The following is a 17,767-nucleotide window of genomic DNA, read 5'->3' as shown; positions in this document are numbered from 1 at the left end:
GCTTTGCGAAGCTTCTTCTCCAATAATATTGTATTGCAAACTAGGGCATATAAAACCTTTCCTATACCTATTCTCGAATACAACTCATCTGTCTGGAACCCACACTGTATATCTGACAATTGTGCGAGTCCAGAGATATTTTACGAGAAGAGTCCTCCACTCTTCCGTTCACAACAGAATACCTTATACCACCAGGCTTGAAATTTTGGGCTTAGACAACTTAGAACTATGTCATCTTCCGTCTGACCTTGGCATAGCAAAATTATCTGCTACAATGACTACTTCAGCTTCAGCCGCAACAATAAATGAACACACAATAGACACAAACTTAAGGTAAACTGTTCCAAACTTGACTGCAGAAAATACGACTTTAGTAACAGAGTGGTCAATGCCTGGAATGCACTACCTGACTCTGTGGTTTCATCCCCAAACCACCATAACTTTAACCTTAAACTGTCTACTGTTGACCTCACCCCATTCCTAAAAGGTCTGCAAGGGGTGTGCATAAGTGCACCAATGTGCCTACCATCCCTGTCCTACTGTCCCCACTTATTCATATCCATTTCCTGGATTCATAATCATGTTTATACTTATATTTGTTATCTTATACATGCTTGAAAAACTAAATAAAATGAAATAAAATATAGGGTAGCACTATACATTTTGCTCCTTATATTGATTAATGGTGGAATTAACCTCTTCTAATATTTTGCAGTATGCTCTGATCTGGAGTCACCTGACTAAGGAGATGGAGATGAATTGCCACTTTCCAGATTGATTAATTATAATTAGTGCAAAGCAGAAATTTGAGACTTATCAGGAGATATTGCTGTCTGAATGGAAGGCAGGTGTACTTTCCCAAAATCATACAATGTTCCCAGAAGAGAGGATTTCTATTAATAATGGTTTGCAGTCTTTTCACATACTGAAAATTGATGGGTCAGCCTATAATAATCAAAAGCACTTGTATTTGGTTTGGTGCAACTCCTTTTGCAAGTACAAGTGAATGCTGCACTATATTCTCAAATAATGCCGAAGATATCTCCATAAATTTTATTACATTTTATTTAACAATATATGTTTTCCTGTAACATAATCCTCTGTCCACATATTTTATAAATGTTCAATACTGAATTCAGATATAAATATGGAAGTAGCAGAACGTTCCTGCAAATGTAAATATGCTTATTTCTGTTGTTTGTATACTGCCAATTGAAAACAAAATATTGGTGTAGAACCGAAATTTCTTTTGCAGTGAAATTGACCACTAAAGGGTATTCAATAGTTTTAATTAAGAATAATTTGTTCATAGAAAAAAAGACACTAATGTTAAAGGTGTTTTTATCTAGCATTTCATGTTGAAGACAATTGCTTGACATGTAATATAGGATTACTACAATTCCCATTTCTCTCCTGCGCTGACTTTTTATAAAATGCCTTTGTCCTGGGCCATTTTACTTTCATTGCACAGGTAGCTGTTTACAGCTTATCTTTGCCTTGTCTGCACAATCTTTTCTTCCAATAAGCAATATGTTAAACTAGGCAGGGCAATATTATCTGCAGAATTGAGGTCATAGAAATGCATTTTATCATTTCATCCCAGAGAAGAGAATCATTGATTTGATATGCTCAGCTATCTTTTCTCAAATATCACTCTCCTTCTGCAAATAGTGATCTTAAATTATGTTCATAATTTCCTGTGTGTGTGTGTATTTCTAAGATGTTGGAAATATTTTAATATGGCATTCCATTTGTGTCAAATATTTCTGACTATAAAGCCCCATTCAGAAGAGTGCTTTTGTGATCAGAACAGATAGCACACATCTTAAATATTCATTATTCATAATTTTTTCTCTTACCTTGCTATGAACATTTATCTTCTTGAGGACAGCTTTCTCTACTCTGGTGCCTTCCAGTTATGTTGGACTTCAACTCTCATAATATTTTAGTCTAACCCATATAGAAGATATCAGATTGAGGAAGGGTGCTTTAAAATGCTGCTGTGTCACCAACTGCAGCAACTAGAGAGATAGATACAAACACCTATGCACTCAAAAATCACTTGGAGGGGATCCCCATTTGGAACTTGGAAATTATGTGAGCAAAAGATTGTGGTGAAAAAGAGAAAGACAATGAAACAAAATCCCAGAAGCTCTGTTATCTATGGGGTGGTACTACTTTGATTCTTCTCTCTTCTTGGCACAGCAGAGAATTTAGGGTATCAAGTCATTGATGTTTTTTTCCCCCTTGGCTTGTGCATGCAGCTGGATGGAGGAGAAGGACTGCAGGCTTCAACTTTTGTCTTTCACTTTTATAGAAGATCAGGTACTGTGCTATGTGTATTCGACATGTTATTGTATATATGAATAGTCCTCCATTGTACCCCAGCAGTGGGTTTCACCTTTTCTTACCATTGGTTTGCCACGCACACACATGCTTGCTTCATGCATATGCCCGCCCTTCTGCTTTGCTCACACGCATGCCTTGTGCGCATGCACACCACCTCAAAAATGTGCCTAAATACGGGGCGGGTGGGAGAGCCCACCTGCGATTTCCACTACCAGTTTGGGCAAACTGGTCCAAACTGGCTGAATACCACCTCTGGTATGTTCCCTATGAATCCAGCCAGATAAGATTTCTTGAAGGTGAAGGATAGTATATACGAATCATCAACCGTGGTGCACAAGCATCTAGTGTACATTCTCTGAGATGGTAATAATTCCCCCTAAGACTAAGCAGGAGAGAAGAAAGAGAGGGTGAAGGCAGGTCTTGATGAAACTGAGGCTTTGACTAGTTTCTCTGTTCTTGAACAGAGAATCATATTAGATAAAAGATGGGTAGTTTTTTCCCCTTTATTAAAGAATTTATTTTACCTATAATTTACTTCCTACAACATTCTTAATGCAACTGACAAATATTTTAGTAGTATGAAGTAGTTTCAATAGCAACTAACATACCACAGGAAATAATAATCACAGCAATGAATGGAACCACAGATCAAAGAAAATGTAACTTTTTTTTCTTTCTTTAAATCTAGGAAGAATATATAAAAATGGAGGTGTTGGAAAGATATCCTACCAGGTTTGTTCTCAAGCTGGGAATAAAGAACACAGGGAGTTGTTTGAATTACAGGTGAAGTTTATTCTGAGAGCACAACATATAACCAATTGGAGCTACCACATTCGGACTCCTCCAAAAGTCATATATATATAGAAACACATCTTTGCCTTTCTTCCTTGAAAGCACATGAAAGTGCATTCTCTAGGTTTGATTTAATGGTTAAGGCACTGAACTAGAAACCAGGAGATGGGAGGTTCAAGTCCCACCTTAGCCATGAAAGCCAGCTTGGTGACCTTGGGCCAATTACTCTTTCTAAACCCAACTCATCTTTCAGGGGTTGTTATTGTTAAAAAAGTAGCAGAAGGAGTATTAGATATGTTCTCTGCCTTGAGTTGTTTATAAAAAAAAAGAATAAAGATGGGGCACACACATTCATTCCAAGAATGTGCACATAGCCAGCATTCTAAGAAGCAATACTTTGCAATCAGGCATTCTGTTGAATTGTGATTTCTCCTTTTTTTCTCTAGTAATCTCTTTGGAGAAATATTTCTTATTTGATCATAGGTTAAGATCAGAGAGGGAGAAATGTTTACCTGATTACTTTGGTGTTTCCTGTTGCCTTTTGATCTTTGTGTAGAACAGTGGTTCTCAACCTGTCCAATGCCGTCACCCTTTAATACAGTTCCTCATCTGTGGTGACCCCCAACTATAAAATTGATGTTTCCTAAGACCATCAAAAATATGTGTTTTCTGATGGTCTTAGGCGACCCCTGTGAAAGGGTCATTCAACCCCCAAAGGGGTCCCAACTCACAGGTTGAGAACCACTGGTCTAGAATCTATTGTTATTGGTAATTCTGTGCCAGCTAAGCTACCTGTGGTGGGGGAGAAACCCCAGATTCGTTTTGAAAAAGCCACATCTGCATCAAATGAGTGTTTGCAGGTTTACTTTTTTTTGAGAGAGGGGGGGGTAGGGTGGGGTGGTCAGGTTGGAGAAGAAGATGAGAGAGATGGCAGACAATGGAGATTGGCAAGTAGAAAACTAAAGACCAGGAAACTGCTGGACTATCTTTATTGGACCTACACAAACAAGCTCCCTCAATATCTGGCCTTGAAGCAATGTACCAGGCAGAGATTAAAGGTGGTTTCTCAAGCTGGAAAGTCAAGAGGGAAAAAAGGGACCAGGTAGAATCTGCTTAGAATCCACAGCAGAGGCTGAAAGGCTTATGGAGACTATTGGTGAGATAGCAGGAGAATAAGGCTTAAAACTGCTGGTACAGATTTTTGGATAGGTGCTATATTTGAGTTCTCAGTGTCGACTCTTAGAGCTGTGAACAGTCTTTTTTTTTGTTTCCAGAACTGCTTAGGGGACTGAAGAGAATCAATTTCACCAACTTCCTATAGCTTTAAAGTCCCCCAAAAAGTGCTTTTTGTTACTCACTAGTCAGTTTCTTACCTCTCTATTAACTCCACCCTACAACCATGCTCCTGCCCATCCTACCTTAGGCAAGAGCCAGGTGTTTAGTGACAATAGGATGAACTTTGAATACAATCACTTTCATTGTACTAACTGTTCTGGGACTGTCTAATGCAATCCATGTTAATTTTTTTCAGGGGAGCTTCATTTCAATAGTAATGTATACAAGTAGTAATATTTCTCCACACTAGAAAGTGTATTGAGTACACATCTAGGTTGGAAAAGAGAACTTCATCAAGGTGTTGTTATAACTACCACTGTTGCATCTGCTTTTACCTGCATTGTTGCAAGGGAATGTAAGGCACTGGGAATGAGAGAAGGGACATTGGGAATGAAAGAAAAGAGATCTGTTGGCTCTTCAATTACCCCATATGATTTGAAACTTTGGAGTGGAACATAAAACATCTTCTTTTTTTTACTCATTCACTTGGTGTGGGAATGTGCACAAAATACTGATTATCAATTGAAGGAAAGACTAGAAAGCATATATATATTTAAATAGAAAATTGAATTCACTAAAATATTTCTATGTTTTCACTTTATATACCATATAGCCAGTGGTGGGTTGCAGGTGGGAAGCCCTGGTACAAGATTACTGGAACCTGCCCGGAGCACTGGGTACCATTCCGGAACGGTGCTCTGGAGGGGGCCACCCACCCGCCTGAGCTCCTTATCTGTCCTTTAAGCCTTTGGCGCTTCTGTGCACATGCATGGTGCGTACAGCGCCTGCACGATGTTCCACCGAACAGCTGGGGCATCGTGAAGGCTTGCGGAAGCACCGCAGGCAAATACGAGGCATGCACATGCCACACGCTTCCATGTGGGTGATGCCAGGGCCATTCCAACCGTACTGGTTGGAATGGAATCCGGAACCCACACTGCATATATCCCTTCATACACCAAACACTCCGAGACAAAGATACTGCATGATGATTTATTAACACATAGACTAGACCTTGGCAGCAATCCAGCACAGACGAGACCTTGGCAGCAATCCAACACAGACTAGACCTTGGCAGCAATCCAGCCTGCCAAGAGGACAAGACCTGATAGCTTCTCCAGCTCTGGTAAATATGTTGATTCCTGCAAACAGCTTGTGGAAAGTCCCTCCTTAAATCCAGTCTTGAGAGGAGCCTAATTACAACCACCTGAGTTCAATTATCTCCTGTAACTGCATAGCTGTCCTTTACGTCTATTAGCCCTTCGTTGCCGGGCATCCAGAACCACCTCCCTTGTCTCCTTCCCACTGCTCCAAGGCATGACGTCAGGAGCACACTCCCTTGGCTTTCACCACTGCTCCATGCCTCAGGCGCCTCCTGGTGGCCAACCAGCCTCTGTGATCCCTGTTCGGAGTTGGAACCATGTCCAGGGTCCTCCACATCTTCCAGAGCCGACTCATAAGGCCCCTCACTGTCGGAGTCTGGTTGCAGCTGCAACAGCTCCTGCTGGCCCACAACAGCATAACATAGTAATGTAAAAGGCCAGAGAAATATAGAGAGGAAAAGATAAGTGACGTCATGACAATGTGACTTTATTTTCTCCATTTCCAATTTCCTCATAATATTATGCAACACTTATCAATTGCATACACCCAGTAAATAATTTGGCATTATTTCTTTTCTTGTGGTATGCGCCCCAAAATTTATGTTCGTTTCTTTGTCTAACTAATGTTCTAAGTAAGATAGATCAAAGAAAACAAGGTTTGGTGAATAAAAGAACAATACTGCTCATTTCAACTTCTATTATTGTGTTACTTTGTGAAATTAGCCAAAGACTATTGTGCTGACTCAGTGTTAGGTTTTGTGATATATTGAAGTAATTTCTTAGATTGTATTGCAGTACATCCTACATATAGTATATTTCACAGGTTTCCCTGTGAACAATTATATTAGGAGGAAGATATATTCATAGGTTGCACATTTATGTCTGAACTTAGTGTTGATTGGCACTTGCAAAGTATTTAAGACATGTTACAATTTGCCCTATGGAATACATACACATAAAATTTCAGACAAAATTTCCTTCTATTTGTGTATAAATATTTTGGATAGATGGATGAAGATACCTAGATATAGATATAGATATAGATATAGATATAGATATAGATATAGATATAGATATAGATATAGATGATATAGATATAGATATAGATATAGATATAGATATAGATATAGATATAGATATAGATATAGATATAGATATAGATAGATATAGATATAGATATAGATATAGATATAGATAGATGATATAGATATAGATATAGATATAGATATAGATGATATAGATGATATAGATGATATAGATATAGATATAGATATAGATATAGATATAGATGATATAGATATAGATATAGATATAGATATAGATATAGATATAGATGATATAGATAGATATAGATATAGATATAGATATAGATATAGATATAGATATAGATATAGATATAGATAGATATAGATATAGATATAGATATAGATGATATAGATATATAGAGATATATAGATATAGATATAGATATAGATATAGATATAGATATAGATATAGATATAGATATAGATATATAGATATATAGATATATAGATATAGATATAGATATAGATATAGATATAGATGATATAGATATAGATATAGATGATATAGATAGAGATATAGATGATATAGATATAGATATAGATATAGATATAGATATAGATATAGATAGATATAGATATAGATATAGATATAGATATAGATGATATAGATATAGATATAGATATAGATATAGAGATAGAGATAGAGATAGAGATAGAGATAGAGATAGAGATAGAGATAGAGATAGATAGATATAGATGATATAGATATAGATATAGATATAGATATAGATATAGATATAGATATAGATATATTTATTATTTATTTATTTATTTATTTTATTGAACTTATTAGTCGCCCCCTCTCCCCACAGGGACTCGGGGCGACGTACAGAGCAATAATCAAGATAGCACCATATATCGTGCAGAGGAGGTAAAAATAAGTCCATAAATAAGCATACTTACAAAATTTAAAACCCCAAAAATATTAAACTCTAAAAACTTTAAAAAACAAAATTTCCCATTATAAAATGACCTGGGGTGGCAAGATTGTAACGTTATGCCAGGCCGGCTTGACAAAACAGGTAGGTCTTCAGCTTCATACGGAAGATAGATATAGATATAGATATAGATATAGATATAGATATAGATGATATAGATATAGATATAGATGAAGATGAAGATGAAGATATAGATATAGATATAGATATAGATATAGATATAGATATAGATATAGATATAGATATATAGATATATAGATATAGATATAGATATAGATATAGATATAGATATAGATATAGATATAGATATAGATATAGATGATATAGATATAGATATAGATATAGATATAGATATAGATGAAGATATAGATATACATATAGATATAGATATACATATAGATATACATATAGATGATATAGATGATATAGATGATATAGATGATATAGATGATATAGATGATATAGAGATGGAGAGATGGAGAGATGGAGAGATGGAGAGAGAGAGAGAGAGAGAGAGAGAGAGAGAGAGAGAGAGAGAGAGAGAGAGAGAGAGAGATGATAGATCAGTTTAAATTCTTAAATGCTTCTTTGGGGAACAGTTCAAGGCTGCTGATTCCTGCATGCCTTTCAGTTTTTCTTTTCCATAAAATAATTTCCCAGTGCTATGTTTTCTAAACTGCATTGGGAGAAAGAAAGCAATGGGGTTTGAGGTTTGGTTCCAACAGACAGCAGTCTGGCAGAATTGCAAGTTTAACCTCATTTTATTTTCTGCGTATTTAGAGATTGCTTTCATGCCCAGCGAACATATGAGAAGAATATAGGTTTTTTCCTGAGTATACTGAACTCAGAAGCAATGTGGCCACCAGCGTTGAACTCTACAGCTGCATACATAGATAAATTATTATTTCTCTTTCTCTACGTCTTGTACAGAAATAGTGGTATAAAAATGGTTTTATATCAACACAAAGAATGAACAGCTATTCAAGGAAAACTGACCAATAAAATCAAAATAGGAAGTCTATTTCTAAATTATACCTCTTTACAGAAATCATGATGTAGCTCTGCACTCCTTTTATTTAATTCCTCATCTGCAACTAATATCAGAGACAGCAGAACATAAGGAATTTGACAGAGATTTGGTGGGAAATGATCTGGGATTTTTTGCAGACATTTGCCTATTTGCCTACAAAAGCATCATTTGTACCACTGAGATTCCATACTGATTCAGTATTGGGAGGAGGAAGGATATAAGGGAAAGTCAACATGCATTTTTATATTTTATTTTTGCACTTTTAATATTAAAATATTAATATTATTAATTTAATATTATGCAGGGATGCCCAAGCAACCTTTGCCTAATGCATCATTGAGTCAGGGCAAGAATATGAGTTGCTGCATATCAACAAAATGCATGGTCACTGCACAAAGTCACACCATAGATGATACAAGATACTCTGTCCAAGGTCCTGAAATCAGAGGACTTTTTATCAACCAAACATGCTGAAGATCAACATGCTCCAGATCAGGCTTTCCCAAAGTTGTCAGTATCAACCCCCAAAGTTAGATGGAACTATCCCAAAGGGTCACTGTTACTATTATTATTATTTGTAGTATTTTTAAATAAATATTATTTTACGTAATAGTATTATTTGTTGTACTATTAAGTAAAATAATATTTATTAAATTATTTTCATATAAGAAATAAATGTGTGTGTGTGTGGGGGGGGGCTAATGAACAATCCAAAACTTCATAAAGGGATTGATGAGCTGAAGAGTTTGGGAATTTGTGCTCTAGATAATGCCTGTTCAGACTTCTCCAGTTTAAACAGACTGGGAAAAATGGTTTTTGTAAAGTTCCAAGGGAAAACCAAATATAACAACACATTTGGCTAATTAGATAAGTGTGTGTGCACATGGCTGTAGAGGCAGATCATTTTTAAGTCTCAACAAAACAATAACAGAACAGAAACAGAAGAATTTCACAGGCCCAAAACTCAATCTAGTTTGGTCTTAGTTTAACAGGGCTGTAACAATTATTCTGCATGAAGAAAACTTATGTCTGTACATTATCAAATCATATAGATTTAATTTACAAAGAAAAATCCAAAATGCAGTTCCTTTCGATATCTATATGAAATGATGGAAGTATCCAACTTAGATGCACTATTCATTTGCTCAGATATTATATTTTGTCATGTTTCTTCAACAGATTCACTGATTTTCAAGTGCCATTTTATTCAGGTATCACTTCACATTTGATTTTTTTTCCCTCAAGCAGCTGTCTCCAGATTCTCCAAATACTTATTATATTTCAACTACAGCTGAAATGGGAGATATGTCAGATTTCTATTTCATTCAACTTCTCTCCCCACTCTCAAAGGGAGAATTTTTAAAAATCATATACTCTGAAATCCCACAGTTCATTCTTATAACTGAGCTTAAGTAGAATAGTTCAAATAAATTGCCTGGATGGATTCTGTGAGGGAAACCATTCTAAGTTCTTCAAATGAAGAGTGTGCTTTTCTGGTTATTTTGATAATGTTCATATAAATAACGAATAAACACACATACAAACATATATTAAAACAGTATAAAAGAAAATATTCTGGGTAGTACAGAGCACAGCTGACCACTAATGTCATGTTTTATCTTTTGTTTGTTTGTCTCCCACTTTTATTATTTTTACAAATAATTCAAGTTAACAAACATATCCAATACTCTTTCCTCTTCTTATTTTTACCTACAACAACCCTGTGGGGCAGAATGAGCTGAGAGAAAGTGACTGGTCCAAAGTCACCCAACTGGCCTTCATGGTTAAGGTGAGACTTAAATTCATGGTCTCCTGCTGTCTAGCTGGTGTCTTAGCCATTAGGCAAAACTGTCTCTTCTGTTGAAAAAAACATTCACAGTTCATTAATGAAAACTCAGTTTGCAATAGCGGCAAATATTTGTAGCTTTGGAGTATGATGAGGGTGAAGGTTCATTCTCTGAGCTTGTGGGTCAGTTTCCAAATGTTTCATTACCAGGCTAGGTAACATCTTCAGCAGAGTTTAGGGGATGTCACTGTCAGTGTTCTTCTGTTTATAATGGCTTCAGGTGTGGGTGTGTCAAGTGAGGGTCTTATGATGGGTCTTGTGATAGGGAGGTTGCATCAGGTCAGGGCTATTGGGAGGTGAACTGCTGGTGAGAGGGGAGATGCATGGGTTGGTTGGAGGTCAGTATTGTCTATGGTTGGCTGTGTGGTTGATTTGGATTCTGAGGGGTTCGTAGGCTGGTTGTAAGTCGATGTGTCTGTTGATTGAATTGCTTCTGGAGTGCCAGGCTTTGATGAACTCACAAGCGTGGTGGGTGGTAGCATGGCCAATGATTTCTGTGTTTCTCCAATCGAACTGTTGCTGTTTGGTGTCAGTGGGGGTAGAGATTAAGGATTTGGGATTGTGACATTCAACTGCCAGCCGGTGTTCTTGGATCTTGGTTTTTAATTGATGTGATGTTTGTCCCACATATAATTGGTTGCAATGGTTACAGCTGATTTCACCCTTCTTTGTCTTGTCTTTGCTTATGAATAATTCCTGGTGGAGTGTGGCTGTGGATTTGTGGGCTATTGCTATTCCTAGGGGTTGGAGAATTCATTCCAACACCCAAAATTCAGTTCTATGATCTATTCCTTATTACATGAAATGAGAAAACAATTTCATATTTGAAATCAAATCTGATATCAACAAATCTATATGGAAGACAATTAGAATGCAGTGGATGACATCAGTGGTGGCATTCCAAATCTTTTCCTACTGATTCTATGAGAGCATGCTTTGCATGTGTACCTACACTTTGTGCGCTGCACTCAAAGATGCTGGGTCAGCATACAAAGCGTAGGTACAAAGCGTATGAGCTGAGCTGCTTTTTACGTCAGCTGAGGTGTGGCAATCTGCTCTGCCGCGTGAATCAGCTAAACTAAAAAACAAGGGAATATAGGACAGGGAACTACGGGGGCAGGAGGGTGGGGTCAGCCAGAGGTGGAACTTGCCGGTTCTCTGAACTACTTAACATTTCTGCTACCAGTACGCCAGAACCAGTACGAACCAGCTGAATACCACCTCTAGATAACATGTCTCATGACTGAACTATAGTTATTTATCCTCATTGTTGCACTGCAGAGCTTCTGAAAATGCTTAAGGGCTTTTGGGGCATTGTGATGATCTTCACAATTCTTATTGTATTTGCAAATTGACATCCAGTGATCCTGTTTCAAGTGATCAGGTTCCTGTTAGAAAGGGGGGCTGCTTCAGGGCCAGTTTGAGGAATATTCCCAGTATCAGTTAGATAAGTCATTTGATTTCTTTTGGAGTTGGATTGCTTATCCCTTTTGAGGTGACCAAGATGCATCTGAGCTCTGTTATATTGGAGGAATTTGAATCAGCTGATCCTGAAGAATTGGATAGGATCTCCCAGTTGGAAGCTCAGTAACCTGTGTTTCTTATTGATCAAAGTCTCCTGGGAGGTGGCATGTGGTTGGGTCCAAGCAGTGGTTAACATCTCTTTGCAAGAGGGGATGGTATCACTTGTCTTGAAGGAGGTGATGGTAGGTCCCTCTCTCTATCCAGGACTTTTTTAGCCTTTCTATCCAGGAATGTACAGTGTACGCTTGCACTATTTCCTCAGAGACTGTTCAAATGTTTCCCTTTAATGAATGATTGGATGTTAAAGATCTGCCTCCTCAGAACTGAGCTTCACAAAAGAGTACAATAGTAATGAGTAACTGTCTATTAAAGTGTCTAAAGAGGAATGGGAAGAGAAAAGTGGCATTGGAATGCTTGGTGGAGATCTGCAACAAAAGAGATTATTGACAGAACCAATTGGGTTCCTCTGGAAGAAAACTTGTTAGAGGTTGCTTTAGAAACCATTGAATTGAAAGAAACATGTCAACATTAATCCATATAAATGATTGATTCTAGAATCAAATCCATTTTGATTTTAAATGACCTTTTAAAACACCTAAATTGTTAATTTAAAAAACTATTCTTAATTCTCATGCCATCTAGGCAGAAACATTTGTTCAGTGACCTCTTCTCTATCACCACTTAAAATTTAGCTTCAATATATTTCATCCAAATCTCTTTTCTGGATGTTATGAAACACTAATGCTTTAATGAGTACTCCATTAATGTTTAATCAGTAATATGCTTTTAAATTCTCAAATCTGTTAACTCACTTCTTATGTAACTTAGGCAGCAAAAATACATAAATATTTAACAATAATTTGATCTGCTTTACATTTCACAACTTTTAATTCTGAGAATCAGAATCTGGCAAAATTTATTTTGAACTGCAGATTGCAATTTTGTGGATGTTTAACCAAAAGTAAAATCAACAGCTAATTATTATATCTTATTGGATCACTAAGATAGGTTTACTTAAAATTCTAAAGAGGTTTCTTATATCATAGCTAGCATCCTGAAAAACCATTTGTGTGGGTAGCCAGCATACAAAAATAGGAGCATTGGCTCAATTATCTATCTGGCTTGTTTGTGCACTAGGAACCTTGTCTTTTCCATTATTCCATTATTCCAGATTTGGAAACAATAGGTTACTTTCTTGAATTTCCAATGGCAGAACAAAAAATGTGGAGCATCATTGCACTTGAAGGCAAGTTATACAAGATGATGGCTGTGAGAATGTAGAAGTGATAAACATATATCCATATCTTATGGAGCATTAATACCACATCAATACAATTTTTACTCAAAAATCAAGTGTGTAGGTTGTGTGTGCTTGTGTGTCTTTGAGTCAGTTTTGAGTTCTGGTGACTGCTTTAACTAGGCCCTGTAGTTTTCTTGGTGAGGTTTTTGTGAGGTGATTTGCCATTGCCTGTTTCCAAGGGCTGAGAGAGAGAGAGAGAGAATGACTGGCACAAGATCACTCAGCTGGCTTTGTGCCTAAGGTGGGACCAGACCTTATAGTCTGTCATTTTCTAGCCTGGTGCTTTAACCACCACATCACAACCTACATGTTATTTATGTACATCATCCTAAACTTATTACTTATTTTCAAAAGCATGTTTAATTTTCTCCCTTCTCCATTTATGGCTGGCAAATGTAAAGGAATCTCTGTAGTGCGTAGGCAGTGCCTTTATGCCACTAGTGAGGCGGAAACCCTAAACATGTGTTTTCCAAAATGTAAATTCTAAGCAGAACTAAGCTTTCAGTTAATTTGCCCTCTAATAAAAACACTGCCTTGCTGCCCCAATTACCATTATCTAAAAGTTTTCTTAAATGACAGGTGTCCTAAAATCACCTTTTTAATTGCTAAGTTTTGTGCTTTAGCCAGAAGACTGCATCATAATCAGATTTGTTAATAGAATTACAAGAAGTACAACTTGGAAAATTAAATTTTTGGATGGTATTCAGATTGTTTTAACTCATAACATACTGGTTATGAGCCATACTAAAACTATTATTACTTTATGATACATATGATGAATAGAAATTGGACAAACAATTTATGTTGCTATTACTTAAAAATCAAGCAGATAAAACACTCTATGAAGGCTATTGTAAAATCATCTGAGAATACTATAAATGATAGTAATCAATCACGATGTAAAAAAGATGTGGAGACTCTAGAAAGAGTGCAGAGAAGAGCAACAAAGATGATTAGGGGACTGGAGACTAAAACATATGAAGAACGGTTGCAGGAACTGGGTATGTTTAGCTTAAGAGAAAGAAGGACTAGGGGAGACATGATAGCATTATTCCAATATCTCAGAGGTTGCCACAAAGAAGAGGGAGTCAAACTATTCTCCAAAGCACCTGAGGGTAGAACAAGAAGCAATGGGTGGAAACTAATCAAGGAGAGAAGCAACTTAGAACTGAGGAGAAATTTCCTGACAGTGAGAACAATTAATCAGTGGAACAGCTTGCCTCCAGAAGTTGTGAATGCCCCAACACTGGAAGTCTTTAAGAAGATGTTGGATAGCTATTTGTCTGAAACGGTATAGGGTTTCCTGCCTAGGCAGGGGGTTGGACTAGAAGACCTCCAAGGTCCCTTCCAACTCTACTATTGTATTGTATTGTATTGTATAGTATTCTAAGTTCATTGATTCTAATTAATGCATACAGACCCTCCCATCTTTTTATCTGTTGTGTCCTCTCTTTATAGTTATTTTTATCATATTTAGATAGGAAACACACATTTTATAATGCAGTATCTAAATTAGGTATAAGGACATTCACTTACAAAAAACAGGAAAAAATGCCAACCTCAATCTTATGCTTTATGTCAATATCACACCAACAGTTTCTACCCATTCTTACTCTTGCACACTTCTAGTACAATACAGTCCCATGTATTTACCTAATCCAGTAGAGAATTTATGCTAACATGGCAATCTAACAGCAGCACATATGAAAGTCAACAATCCACCTGGAGGGATCAAATTCTAGTTATAATCATAGACTTTGCAGCTCCATATTATGACGGCTCATATCTATTATAATCTGCCATGCTTGTGCAACATATTACAGAACTGGTTCTTTTCTGTTTTTTAGTTTGGAGTATCTGGAATTGGACAAAATTTTACATGCTAAGAGATGTTTTCCAAGCCCAGAATTAAATTGCCTTAAAGCTTAGTACTTTACCTTATGTTACAGTGGAATTATTTGTAGAAGAATCATTTTGTTTTGTCAATTGCTATATTTTTAATATCTTTAAATTTCATAACATCCTCATTTTAGAAACTGAAATAAAAATTAAACATCCCTAGGAATATAAAATAAATATAAATAATAGAATTTCAGAAGCCCTAGTAAAAGATGAAGATTACCAATAAAATGTAAATGCAACAGTAAAAATAAAGCATTGTACAGTAAACATTGGTGGGCAAATATTGTATCATTGTTTGGCCTGACAGGAAAAATAGAACGTGGTTGGCTCTGGGGTAATGTTATCAGAAAAGGAATGGGATATCCCCAGATGGAAGGTCCTATTTCAAGTAGCTGCCATCCATCTAATCTCCAAAGATAAGGCTACTCAGAGAATGGCTACTCTTTCTATCAGGGCATCTTCTTAAAAGAATAGGACAGTTTTTGCAAGTGGTAAACTTGTGAAAAACTTACTTAGACTTGGGTATTAAAAACTGATGATTTTATCTCTATCTCATTAAGTAATTTTTGTATTTTTTCTACTAACAAAATTCAAGGCATTAGGAGTATGTTTTATGCTATAGCTTTACTGAAACTTCTAGAACAATTATTTTGTGATGTTGTGTTATTGTACCAAATAATTGCTATTGTATTATATCATTTTGTACAGGCAAAATAAGGCTCTGATTTCACTTACTACCTACCGTAATTCCAGTAAGTCTGTGGAATTACATACATAAGCAGACCAAGAATATTGAGTAACAATTTTCATTTTCTGGTTGTCATTTATCAAGCAAAGGAAAGCTCTGGAGTGTTACTATAACCTCCAACATTATGGTTTTACAATTTTAGTGTACCAAATTTTTATCCAAGGCAATAGTGTTATTATTTCTGTAATGGAAAAAACAAAATGAATACTATAATATATTCCTTCATATATCAAACCAATCTTCATCACCAGAACAATAGTGATAGATAATTACAGACCATACTGAAATGAAAAGAAACAGATTTTTGCTATACATTGAACCAATAACTTATGGCAAAGGACTACCTGTGCTTGCCAGTCAATTATTACTATTTCTCACCTTTAAAATATCTATTTCCCAATTGTTGGGCCAACATCAAATGTTTACTTTAAAAAAACCAGGGTATAATAACCCATGAATAAAAGCTATGTGTATAAATGATTTCAGTTTCTATCTATTAACTGAATAAAACGTATTGTAATATTAAATAAAATTGATTGTGGAGAAAATTTGGCTACTGGGTCTCTAAATCCTTTATAAGATTATAAAGATGATTATTTATGGTAGTGGATAACTTCTAAACTAATGTGCATCATGTATTGTGTTATAATGCAGTACTGCTATGAATTATACCATAAAAAGAAATCATGTCATGATAATATGGTAAGGTCAGTAATATTTTCTTCTTATGTCAGCCATAGCACTAAATAACTGATTACATTTATTTATTGCATAGGGAAAATGGCATTTCTTCTTCTGATATGATTTCATGGAACCTGAGTGATTTTGCACTTGACACAAACTAATTTAATTACTCTATAACGACCTTTACTTAAATGAGGAGGGAGGGTAGTAAGAAAGTGTGTGTGGGGGAATAAATTGCCAGATTTCACCAGCTTAATTCCTTCTTCCCTGCTATTTTAGTCAAACCAATCCCATTCCCCAGTAACCTGGGGAAATGCTGAAGGTACATAACCATTAAAGGAGATAACTATTTTCAGAACCTTGTAATTTAAGAACTGTGATGATTTAAATCAGGAGTGGGCCACTATGACAACTTTACAACCTCTGGATTTCAACTCCCAGAACTGAATGCTGGCTCAGGAATTTTGGGCGTTGAGGTCCACAGGTCATAAAGTTGCCATAGCACCCACCCGTGATTTAAATTATGGTTTCAAAACTATCACATATTGTCCTATGACATTAAGCATATGCTCTACTAGCAACATTTTTGTTACTTTCTGTCTCCTCAGCCTGTTTAGTATAACATTTAGTTTTAGATAGAATTTTCAAAACCAATTTGTCATTTTGTCATTTTTATCAGAGTTTAGTTTAACTCAAAGATCAGCAACTTTTGGCTTGTTTTCCCCTTTAAAAGCTTGTAAATAATTAGGACATAATTCTTATAATACTAATGCTTGTGTTGTCTTTTTCTTCCCTCTTGATATTTTTTCCTTTTGTACTTGTCTTTTTGGGTCTAATAGAATTGGCAGGGCCTGATTTACTCAAACATTCCATTTCTGGAAGAAGATTGAAGTTTGGAGGAACAAGCAAACAAAAGTATTATACTCTACAATTTGGATTTCTTTTCCCTTCAAAGTATTGATCCTTTCATTGTTTCGCCTTTCTCTTCTGCCAGATAAAAACTAGAACTGAGTCAGAACTTTTTGTGTGTAAAAACAGCTTAAAACATATATTTGTGGAATTTCTGGGACCAAAGACTCTAAAATAATCATCAAAGTTTGAATGTGCTTATCACTGGCTGACTTGTAGCTT

Source organism: Natrix helvetica (assembly GCF_964273705.1).
Source record: "Natrix helvetica genome assembly, chromosome: 3".
NCBI classification, from domain to species: Eukaryota; Metazoa; Chordata; class Lepidosauria; order Squamata; family Natricidae; genus Natrix; species Natrix helvetica.
The sequence above is the reverse complement of the archived record's forward strand: the minus strand, read 5'-3'. Positions refer to the sequence as shown.